Raw genomic sequence first — 11,820 nt, 5'->3', positions numbered from 1 at the left:
GTGGTTTTTTTCAGTTCTTGTCCTGCTGATTTTGAGACCAGCTGAAATAAGGTCTTTTTTTTCCTGCAGGATAGCTGCAGTGGCTGTTACTGAATAAATAGACCAGAAGAGAACTTTGTGCACGTTGTAGTCACCGTGTTAAAATCCAGGGGCTGTTCCAGAGGAAAGCAGGGGAGTCAGAGGGAAGCTGTGTCCCCTTTGCCTCCCAGGGCTCCTCTTGCTGCTTGGTCCTCCTCCTGCCCCCCGGCACCCTCAGCTGCACAGGAGATCTTGGCTGCAATTGAAACAGCCTCCCTCTTGGACAGCTTCTCATTCTGGGATGTACCTTGAAAAACGTGCATCATTTTTAAGTGTTTTCCCAGTCCGGGCTGTGCGATTTGAGTGTTACTGTTTGTTTCTCTGTGTGCTCCTGAGCACATTTGCAGAGCTCATGCCTTGCTAAGGATATTTAAGGCAGGAGAGAGATGGAGAGCTAAGGATCTGAAGTGCTGGAGGAGGAAAGGGAAGAAATCAGTCTAGAGGGTGGGAAAAAACCCAACATTCACTCTCAGTTGATGTGTGTATCACTTTTTTTTTCTTTTTTTTTTCTTTTCTGTGTTGTAAGGATGAAATACAAACAGCTCAGATAAATGCAGGAAGGGACAAAAATGAAAACATGATAGCTGGAGATGCTCAGAGCTATTTTTTTCAACGAAGCCTTGAGAACGGGATGCAATTGTGCATTTACATTTGAGTGAACAATTCCCATGCCAGAAGCTTTGAGACAGGTCACTCTTCATGCAAGATGGATGCAAGGGTTGAACCAGTCAGGAACTGGAGCTGCAGCGGGGCAGGAGAGATGGCAATGAGCACTGCCTTGGATAATTTGGCGCTGCAATAGTGGGGCTTCCAGGGAAAAGAGCAGTTGCTGCAAGAGGTTCCCAGGTGGTCCCAGTCATCCTGGACATCTGCATCCACAGCCAATACCACCTTGCACAAGTAGGGTATTAAAGCTGGCTGAGATGGGTCTACCTGTGCTGCAAAGGGCACTCAGGGCTGCTGTGGAGACATCACCTTGGGTCTCAAAACGTTAATGGTTGGGAAACCATGAGTTCCCTAAGAGAAACTGGGGGGATTATTCATTCACAGACTCCCAGTCTACTTAAAAGGGCGTAGTTAATATTTTTACAGTAATACTATGCACTCTGCTGCTCTTACTGTAGAATTACAGGTGTCAACCTGAGGAGGTAGTGGTGGGGGCATGGTTTGGGAGAGAAGCCATTTTTCCAGGGAGATGAGACCAACAGAGGGGCTGCAGAGGCACCTGGCACCTCTGAGTTGCTTAGAGGATCTAGTGGTTTCAGACTTCTGACCTGCCACCTCACAAAAGCAGGGAGGTAAATCAGCAGGTAAATACCCACATAGTAAGGACAGTATTGAAGTACATGTTGGCTCAAGTGACGAGCAAGGAAAGGGGATTGCACAGAGAGAAATCCTAAAGCTAGTGGAGATAGAGAGGGAAGCAGATACGAGAGCCATCCTTCCCTGGTGACAATGCCTCCGTTGGCTAATTAAAACTCCCTGCATTGGACAGGTCAGGTCCCAGCAAGCTGCAGGTCCGAAGCCTAATGGGACAGCTGGAAGGCCATCGTAACCCCAAATCCGTGTGGTCTTTCAGAAAATGATCCCAAGGCAAAGCACATCAAGAAGGTCATGGCTTTCTGCTGCAAACCACAGCAAAGACAAGTCCTGATTGCATTTCCATTTCTCAAAATTGATTTTTTTTCTTTTCTAAAGCAAAGTGCAAAATGAACATGTGGGACCAAATGCTATCGGATAAGGCTGCAAATGAGACTAATAGGCCAAATGTCAGATTTGTTTCTGGTGTAGCTGCTGAGGAGTCATTACTGAATACAGTCTTTATGTAACCTACTTTGCTTTAAGCCGTAATCCAGCCACCAGATGACTGGTAAGAGGAAGCTGTTTTGTCTGTGGGGTGGCTTCTTTTATTTATAAATTTCTCTGGACCTTACCCCAAAGGATCTGGCTGTAGCCAGCATTTGAGATTAGCTACAAGTCTGATGGATGAGGCAAGTCTGAGGTGCTGGATTAATTAACTCCTTGGATTCTGTACGGAGCTGTGGCTGCCTGCAAACATATAAACTCCCATTCCTTAAATTAAGCTTCTGATTTCAGGTTTAGAAATATCTTGAACTATTTCCCCATGGCAGTTCAAACTCCTGTATAGCAATGTGCAGCCTATTAAGGGCAGGGTCATTTTTCAGATTAACCTTTCTCAAAACTACAAGGGTCCACAGAGGAGTGGCAGGAAATGTTGACCTAGAAGCTGGGGTAGAAATCAGCTTCCAGCATCCTGATTTCTGCAATGTGAGAAACACGAGCTAAATCCCCGCTGGTAACCATTAACTCATGATCCTGTTCAAGGATCTGAGTGTGGCTGCTGGTGGCATCATCATCTGCTCACAGAGACGTTGCAGCTGATGTTGCTGGTACTTCCTTTTTTAAGCACAAGAAATTCAATGCAAAAATTGCTGATTTTATCCCTAAGACAGGCTTCCCAGACACAAGACTCAGTTTCAGGTAGAAGCCATTCCCCTCCAAACAATTACAAAGGTGGAGTCCTTGCAAAAGAGGAGGTGATTTAGCAAGTTGAAATAATCACAGTGTCACGAATGCAACCAGGATTTCCCTGTTAATTACCTAACTGGTTAATTAAGGGGCTATTTTTTTATTAAAATTAATTCTCATCTTTGTAAAATACATGACTTCAAAAGGGGATGTACAGAAGTGTTTATCACTGATGCCCTAAGATGCTAATTTCCCAATGTTATGACTTGTAATCAAGATTAATTTTCTCTCACTTATCCTCCAAAGGAAAGACTTTACACCAGTTTTGACATTTAAATTACTTTAGATTTGCAAGTCCAATACTGTCATAAATATTCAGAGTGAAGAACTGAGCATTTAGTCTTTTTTAAAAATTATTTATTTTATTTTTGATTCGCTACCGAAAACCGATTCCACTACAAGCAGAGAGAAATGAAGCACCTTTTTTTTTGGAGCATGGGAAGCATCTGGCTTTGCTACTCAGCAGTGAGCCGACATCTTCTGTTTCTGAGCAAAATGCAGAGGTCCTGGCAAAAACCCAGCTGAGAGGCAAGAGAGGCGAGATGCTCCAGCCCTGCGCTTGCTGGTGTGAGTCTCTCTGATGGTTGATTTCTGTCTCCCCGTGTTTTAAAGGTACCCCTTTTTTCTCTCCAGGATTTCCCAAGAACGTGGCTCGATGTGGGGTGGGCAGAGGGGCAGGACCAGCCCGTACGTCGAGGAGAGGGCTGGCTCTGCTTGGAGCCTCGCCGCCGAAAGCTGACGGATACTGCCAGGCAAGTACCCGCACACATCAGTCTCAATAAAGGGCAAATTGCCTTCCTAATGAAACACTCTCCTCATTTCAGTGACTGATGACTTCTCCAATTTTTTTTTTATATCTGATACCTTTCAAACACAATTAATTTCTCCAGTCTTTTCTCTCCCTTTAACAATAAGGCAGGGATGGAACCAGCAGTATTACTACTCACTCCTCAGAAACATTTCTATTTGCAAAAGGCTAATAAATGCCCAAGATCCACAGGGACCCCATCTACCCTTAAACCAAGGAATTTATTTTAAGTGTAGGCAGCTACTTCTGACATGAGTCAGTGCCAATGGTTTAACTAACACAAGATGGAACATCACACTGCTTTTACGGCACACCAGGATACTCCCCCAGCTCACCCCTACCCCAGAACTATATGTACCTCTCCTGCTTGGCACCCATGGGTGTTCTCATCTTCTTGTGTCAGCATCTTCACACCACAGGGACCAAACCGACTCGCACTTGCCAACGTGTTAACAGGCAAAGTTGATTTTGCTGATATATACATGAGATGTCTGCTCCTACCCGAGATCAAAGAAGAACCTGCTTGCCCAGAACTCAGCAAGACCTTTTGCTTGCTGGCTTGTTTTCAGTTCAGTTCAGTATTTTAGTAAAGATCTTTTGTCTACCTACAAAATCATGCCTCACAATGGATGACGGATTCGCTTCTGATATTACTTCTAGCTAAAAAAAGCCTACTTGCAGTGAAGGCCCAAAGTATTAGAGGGGTGACCTATTCAGCTGGGATCTGCCTGTGGCCTTCAGAAATGAACCCTCCAAGTTTTGAAGATGTGAGGAAGGGCATAAAGGATCTGGGATGCCAACTTCAGGTCCATCTCTGCCAAAAATACTGAAAAATGTACTTATTTGGTGGGGTGATGTTCCCTCTGATCAACATCTAGGACTAAACTGAAAGCCAGGACAATAAATTGAAGTCCTTCCAGATTCGCCTTCTGTGAAAGATCAGTCATGAGAAGGATGAGCATCAAAACTGGTGAAGATGAAGCTCTTCAGCTCTGAATTGTTTTGAGAGGCTCCACTTGAACCACAGTGCTTAGAGAGGACACATAAGAAAACCTGGGCTCCATTCCCCCAAATAACTCACTGCAATGTGGGAAGAGATGCTCCTGTGTCACTCTGGTAGAAAAAAATTATGACAATAGCCTGAAACTTCTTGACTTCTGATTCAGTAAAAACAGAGAGTCTTTTAAGTGACAAGTTCTCATAAATAATTCCATCTAATGTAAGATACTTCAGTAATTGTGATATTTTAATTTCAGCCCTTTAAGTGCAGAGAATTCTCATTAGTGCTCAGTATTCAGGTACTGCAATGAATTTTCATGGAGTGACAATAGCAAACAGCACTGAGATAGTGGAAGGACACTGAATTTATTCAGCATTTTATGGACAAAGACATTAAGTGATTCATTAGGCAAAACTGTCCGGGCCCTTCTGGGTACAATAAAGTTTTTATGACTCCTGTTTTTCAGGTAAATAAATGGATGCAGAAAATAACTAGACCTGCTCTAAACTTCTTCTTCATATTCACAATAGCTTTCTCTGTTTTCTAGCAAGATTTTTAAGTGACGCTTTAAAGTGATTCTGGGAAGTCTGACTTTCCATACCTCAATCTAACTCCATGTAATATTGCTTTGACTAAAGGCAATAAAAATATCCACAGGGGAGCTGAAATGCCAGGCTGGCAGAGCAAGTACACAGGTATTATAAATAAATAAAGCAACATTTAGATTTCAGGAGAGAAACTCATGCATTTTTACCAATGCAGGGAGAATCTGGCCCACTAGCGATGTGCATGGGTGTTTAAAGGAATTTGTAGTACCTTGGAGAAGTGACTCTTCTAATTGCCTTATGTCATTAACTCTGAAACCAGGTCATGGAAATTAAAACATCCACATCCTCAATTAGTCCACTGGCACTGAAAGTGTTGGAAGGAGGAGGGGGGATATGAAAGCAGGTGTGCCAGAACGAAAGTGGGTGCTTGTTTTCCACCCAACTCTGATCTCTCTCATGAAGTAATGGGTTACAGCATCTCGGACAAGCGAGGCTCATCAAGGTTGGCATCATGGGCAAAGCACATTTTCTTTCTGATTGTATCTTACCTTTTAAGTGGTTTCAAAACCAGACGTAAGCATGGATGCTAATTCTGCTTCCTTCACGTCTGATGGGGTTAAATGGAGCTGCTGAAGGTAAGCACTGCAGGTAAAGCTGGTGGGAATGGGAAGGATGATGTGAGTCATTCCCTTCACTTAGCTTGTATTGAATTACCAGCTCGGGGAGGCACCACTTGATTTTGTTTAAGAGAGAAATTAAACGTTCTCAAGACTCAACTCCCTTCTGGGCTGCTGTTTACAATTGACGAGGGAGTGAGAGAGAAGAGAACAATTGCCAAAGCCAGATCTCAGCCAGCCCAGGGGATTTGCTGGGCATGGCTTTGTCACCGCTGCGAACCTTCTCCTTTGGGGAAGTTTTAGACACCCTGCTTCTCCGCGCTTACACACAGAGGGTGCCCCAAATTAGACACCTACACACCAAGGTGCATTGCTCCTGCCTTCTCTCATTGTCTTCCTTGACCGTCTGCATCTCAGAGGGTTTGCTGCTCATTACTTTCATTTCTCTCTCATCAGATCCAGTTCTTTTTGAGGTTCTTCTTTATTTAGTGACTTTCCATCCTCAGTCCCAATCACAAACATAACCCTCCCCCATGAGGGTACCCAGTCTGTTTCTGAAGATACCTCTCTTCTTCATTTGACCTTCTATTTCCTGCACTGCCAGCTTTGACCACTATATCAGGTCCACAGCTTATAGGAGGGGGCTGAGAAGTGTAGGTCACTCCTCACTCATCCTAGACCCTTGGGTGGCACATCCAGGTCTCTGCAGCTGTGCTCGCCACAAGTACCAAGGCTGCCAGCTCTGCAAAATCTCTTCCAGGGTCACCATGAAACCACCTTCTCTGATCTTTTTTCCTTTTGCATGAAGAAATGTGGTGGCTATTTTTTTGGGGGGGTGTAAAAATGCACACATGGGATACCAAGACCAGCTTTAATACTAAAAGGTAGAGTTCAAACCTAATTCGAGCGTGTCACAATGTTTCACAGGCGAGGACCTGCTTGGGGCTTGTTCAAAAGGCATTCGGAGGTTCCGCTCTGCTGAACAGCTATTGGTAAAACAGGAATCATATAGATGAAAAAAAAGCAATTTGTCTGATCTTTAATGATACAGTCAGTCTCATAACCTGAGAACAAAAATAAAGTGCCTGAACTAAACATAGAGAGAGGCACCAGCCATTTGAGTGTTATTTGGATTATTATATTTAGAGCCATATTAAACACTCTTCCTCTAGCATCTCCCTGGTATATACCTGGCACAGACAAGGAAAAACATTTGATCTTTAGCAGTGAAGGAGCAAGAACAAACTAAAAAAACGATGCACTGGAAGACAGATACTTTAAACAAAATGAATCAAGAGAGAATGCCAAGAAGATTGTGCCTAACTTTTAGGGAACAATTTATGTATATGTTTACTTATTTATTATACATGAATTAAAATGCTTAAAAGAAGTGGAACTTGGCTCAGGGTTTGATGGAGACAAATCAGACATGCTTTGACTCACTGCAGTGAGACAGTGAAAGCTGTACAAAAAGTATAACCACAAAGATCTGTTTGGAGAATTTAAAAGCTTCGTCTATTTATGGATATATGGCATCCTGTTATAAGGTAGGGAAAAGTCCAGGGATCGAGTAGGTGCAAAAATACAAATTATAAGAACAACTAAAAAATATCCTCACCCTGTAAGGAGTTTCTAATAACTGAAGCAGTACTAATTGTGATGATTAAGTGAAAGAGCAAATCTTGTGCTCCTTGGAGTCTGCTACACTTGTCCTGTCACCTGCAAGTGGCTGCTCTACGCACTCGTGCTGCAAAAGCTGTGTCTTCTAGGACTTCTCCTGCAAAAGGAACCCTTTAAAGCATGGGGTAACATGCTGCTCTTACTGCTGGAGGTCCCTGCTTTGAGCTTCAGCATCTCCCACACGAGTGACCCAGGTGAAGGCTGATGCAAAAGGGTGGGGAGGTACAAGCCTGGAGGTTCAGATCCTGTCCTTGCTTATGGATACTGCAGTTACAGGCAACTGATCTTCTTAGAATGGCAAACTTGATGAAAAATGAATTTTTGGAAGGAAGCCCAAAGCTACTTGAGGATTCATGTTATAATTCAACAAACAGTATTGACCACAAAAAAAAAGGGGGGGAGGGGATGTTGAACTATTCCAATGTTTTTAAATAAACACTTGTGTTCTCTCTGGAAACATGAACACATTTCATTTCGAAATATTAAATACAAAAACTTGCTGAACTTCCGGTTTATTTCAGAATTATCCTAATCTAAAAAAAAAAAAAAAGAAGAAAAAGGTGGGTTATAAGCCAAAATGAAGCAAGGTGGTTCACCTCAGCTAAGAGTAGATGTTTTATTTGCAAACAAGGTGCTGTAGGTCAACCCCAAATTAATTGCTTTGTGTATCCCATCCCTGACAAATTTCTTTTCATCCTTTTTGGTTTGACCCAAACATATTTTTTTTCCTTTGAAAATGAATTATTTCACTACAACACCACAAATCCCATTGTTCTCCCAAGGGCAGGAGGAACATCTCCAGTGGAAAGAGAGGATGAAAGAGAAACAGTGTCTCCAGGCTGTGAGCTCCGGGAGCAGGACTGCGGCTCTTGCCATGGGCAGATGCATCTCCACGATCTTTGACCCCAGTGCTCCCACAGCAAGCACTAAGGAATGAGTAAGAACAGTTGGGGGGATCATTTTCTCCTGCTGCTGCAGCCCAGAGAGACCACACTAGTATCTGGGGAAAGCCAGGGCAGAGATGTATCACCCTCCCGTGTGCCCCAGGGCTATCTCTGTGTTCTGTAGCAATGCTGTACTGGGCAATTTCATCATAATTAGGCTGAAACATCTCCAGAAGCCCATCTATGCAAGTGACAGCTGACTCCTTGGCAATGACAGCTTCAGAGACAACTACGACAGGCGATTGATTAATAAGAACTGGCATTTTTCATGGAAATGATTATATTGATGAAGCACAAGGGCATTTTAGCTTAGAGTCCCTGGCGTTTTAGCCAAGCCCATCTTGATGGTTGACAGTTCTAACTACTGCACCCTGACTGACCCAGCTCTGGACCGTTCATACTCATGGCAAGCATTATTTGACGCACTACGAAAATTTACTCGGTGAAACCAGATTAGCATCCCACAAATCACAAACACAGGGACCACTTTTGGCAGAAAATCCACCATCAGACCTCGGAATTTCATCAGATGTTGTGGGTGAATGCCACAGGTCTTCATGGCCCCATACATTCACTCCCCTCCAGCTTTCCATGCCTTTTTTCCATGCAATATGTCGGTGAGGGTCATCCACCTGCTCTGATCTCATTCTGGAACTTTCTTATTCAACATCTCTTTAGGCTTCTAACATCAAGATTTGTCCCCAAAAAATCAATGCTTTTGTGAGGCTCAGCATTTGGGTGCAGAGGTCGTGATGAGAAGACAACCTTGTTTTCAACCGTGAACCAGCAGTGCCTTCAGAATATTTCGGCCACACAAAAAAAAAGGAATAAAAAACTAATATTGGAAGGAAGAGAGTTAATCTGGACTGAAGCAAAGGAGGAGGAAACTGTCGTGGTGAGGGCCCCTGAAGAGCCTGGACTGTATTAAGCCTCATAGTTTCTACAGAATAAAACTAAGGATCATTATGCTGACGCATTATTCGTGTGCTACTTCAAAAGATCTCACAACATGTTACTTTAGCATTTCCTGGTGATTTATTAGCATATTACAGCTCATTACAAAACCTCCTCTACATTATAATTTATCAGGAAATTTTATCTAATTTGGTGAACATGAGAAATGAGGAGGTGAGAACAGGATACCTACACCCAACTAGGTTCAAACCAGCTTTGGGGTCTGGTCTGTGTCGAGGCTGGATGGGCAGTCCCTGTAGCTCTGAATGTGCGCATTCATTGCCCTTTCCACTTAGTCCCTTCATTTGACGCAAAATGTGCATAAATTGTAGTTAATGGCAAAAACATGCTGTTCTCTTTGCAGACTCTGTCAACCAATGAATGAGAGAAGCACAGAGAACCCTCAATTTTTAAGCGAAGCAAATACGTTGGATCATCAAGTAGAGCAGCAAGTTCGTCCAGCCAGAGGTGATTATGTCTCATCTTTATGTCAGGAAGCAGCAACAGAGCTTTGCTGAAGTATTTTTCCTCTCTCCTGAGCTACTGATACTCATCAGCAGCTCAAAAAAAATAAAGGCCACTGCAAGATTGGTGTGCAAACGGGGTTTCTTTCTAGTCAGCTGCTGGAAAAGCACCAGTTACCTCTGGCAGATGACTGCCTGACTCCCAAAGTTCAGAAAACAGCCTCAGTGTAGTTAAAACATAGCTGAAGAATGAGAAAAGCAGCCACAAGGAAAGCCACAAGATGGGCTTGTGGTACGTGGAAAGAGGAAGCTGGTTTGGGCTTGCTCTGTTGTGAGCAAGGCATAGCCTCATGTGAAGACCTCCAACAACCTGGACCAGGTCCTTTGTCTGTAAGACAGGGAAGGATGTGACATGTGCCTGGAGGATTCATTATTTCTGAGCTGAGGAGCATTTTTAATAGATCCCCCAAACCGTGCGGAACCACAGGCATATAAACTGACCTCAGCAGAGCAATAGTGTTTTTTTCCAGGTAGATAATTCGTCTTGCAGTGGGCCAGGAGTATGTTAAACACTGTATCAGACTTACTTATTCAAAGGACTGGGACCAGGCCACAGAGCCTAAAATTTCCACACATATAAATATAAATAAGCCTGATAGTGCTGTCATGCCTTACACTCTCCCTCTTCATGCTTGTTGAGCAATTCTTGCCATTTTGAGGGATCTTTCTCTGAAGAGAACATCAAATATCTTCATTTTCCAGGTACCATCTGGGTTCAGATTAGTCATTCTTGACACGGGCATTTTCCAACTAACAGATTAAGCTTCTCCTAATGGGTGCAAAGTATTTGGATGTTGCCTTGCAAGACTTAATGGATTTCTTGGAGCTTGCTGTGCACTCAGGCTCCTTCACTCCTGCAAGGAAGGGCTGTTGGTGCAGCTCAGAAGAGATGGAATGAAAGCTAACTGTGAATTGCTGGTGTTGCTGAGATGCTGCCAGTCCCTTTCCCAAGGTGGAAGATGAAGCTAAATCCAAAAGAGGAGAAAATCAACCAATGTGAGCATAGAATTAACACGCAAAGGCTCGCACAGCCACTGGGAATTGCTGGGTCCATGGGTTTCTCCATGCTTTGAAAAATAATTTCCTCCCCTTCCTTTTGGCCAGAGCAGTGATTGCTGTTCATTGGTTTAGACAGTGAAAGACTGGAATATGTTGGAAAGAATGGGAAAAAAAAATAAATATCTGGGAACATTTCCATTTCTCTCAAATCTTGCTTAACTTGCTTTAAGGTTTTATTAAGGAGACAGAATTGTCGACAATAAAATTATTTCTCTGTGCTGGGAGAGGTAAAGCACGGAGAGAAGGGAGCTGCCTGCTCTCATAAATAAGTCAATGTGTTACTCCTGCTAGACTGGAAGCGGAATGACAGCTCCTCCAGATGCTGATGCTCTACTTCTCTGTGACCTTTGGTAAACTTCAGTTTGCTAAAAATACCTTCCAAAAGCACACGTGCTTCAGGGCTACAGAAACACTTGGAGCAGGGGAGGTTTTAAATGATCAGATTCCAGCTCCCCACCTCAAAACCCACCCGTGTTAAGTATTGCCCCTTCGCTCCCATTCCAGAGGTCCAGGTCTTCATCGATCACCTTTTGGGAGCAAATCACAGCTCCGAGGGGCTGATGAGCCACGCCACATTATTTGTGGTGAAGATTATTTCAGACTATGTTTCTAGTAGGGATGTTTGCCCACATGCCCAGTCTCCTCCCCTGCCTTGACACACCGAACAGGCAGTGATAGAACATATAATGAAAATTAAAGGCAGCAGGAGATGGAAGCCCATTATATTCCGAAGCAGAGCTTTGTTTTGGGCTGAAAGTTCCCTCGTTCCTCAAAATGCAGTTCTTGTGCAGCCAGCGACTGCCCAGCAAGGGCATATCACCATCCCTCCCTGAGACCAAAGAGAAGAAGCAAATCAAGTGCCATCGAGACCCACGCTCTTTCTCACCTTTATTTGCAATTTGATGTCTGAGTCGGGTAAGAAAAGACAAAGTATGACAGGGTGATTAATGCTTATCTTTACACATGCAGGGAACAAGCTACCAATCAGCCAGTCTGTCCCTATCTCCTTATTTAAAATGCAAACCAGCGTGAATGAAACAATAACGTTTTAATTAGAT

Source organism: Apaloderma vittatum, unplaced genomic scaffold (genome assembly GCF_000703405.1).
Source record: "Apaloderma vittatum isolate BGI_N311 unplaced genomic scaffold, ASM70340v1 scaffold15030, whole genome shotgun sequence".
Lineage (NCBI taxonomy): Eukaryota > Metazoa > Chordata > Aves > Trogoniformes > Trogonidae > Apaloderma > Apaloderma vittatum.
The sequence above is the reverse complement of the archived record's forward strand: the minus strand, read 5'-3'. Positions refer to the sequence as shown.